Here is a 649-nt window from a genome sequence, read left to right as displayed (position 1 = left end):
CAAGATGTACCTAGATATTTCAGGGATATTTAAGCTCTAGGTTTCACCTCATGCTAATCTCTGAGAACTCCAATTGCCATTTGCTCATTTGGACAAAATGGAGGCATTGGTGACGGTCAGCTGCCAAACGGCATTTAGACTCGCGTCTGTCTTACGGAACCTGTGATCTGTTACTTCATTCTTTAGTTATTGCCCCAGATTCAGAACTGGCACAGGTATACTCATAAACTGGTAGAATGACCTCGTTAGCTCATTGAAGCATGGCATTAAAAGCATATTATAAAATAAGGTCCTCTTTCCTTAACAGGGTGTAAATTGAAGGCAGATGTCATCCGTAAAAGAAAGAGATAATGTCACTATGAAAATCTTGAAAGATGCAAGAACACTGATCCATGGACACCCCAAATTAACTAAACTTTTGGACGTTATAGAAAATTTATAGGTTATAGGGAATGAGAAGGAATTATTTTAAGCTTAATTATTGGGAGTGGCAGAAATATGTATTAATGAGAAAAAATCAACACTACCACTTCTGTTACCGGTATCTTTCAATAATATAAAAGTTGTTATTTATCTTTATTCTAAAAAAAACAGAGAAGCGATTTGCTTTCACATGGCAGGACAAAAGTATATTTTCATTATCTTACCA

This window comes from Propithecus coquereli, unplaced genomic scaffold, assembly GCF_000956105.1.
Source record: "Propithecus coquereli isolate 6110/MARCELLA unplaced genomic scaffold, Pcoq_1.0 Scaffold97, whole genome shotgun sequence".
Taxonomy (NCBI): Eukaryota; Metazoa; Chordata; class Mammalia; order Primates; family Indriidae; genus Propithecus; species Propithecus coquereli.
The sequence above is the reverse complement of the archived record's forward strand: the minus strand, read 5'-3'. Positions refer to the sequence as shown.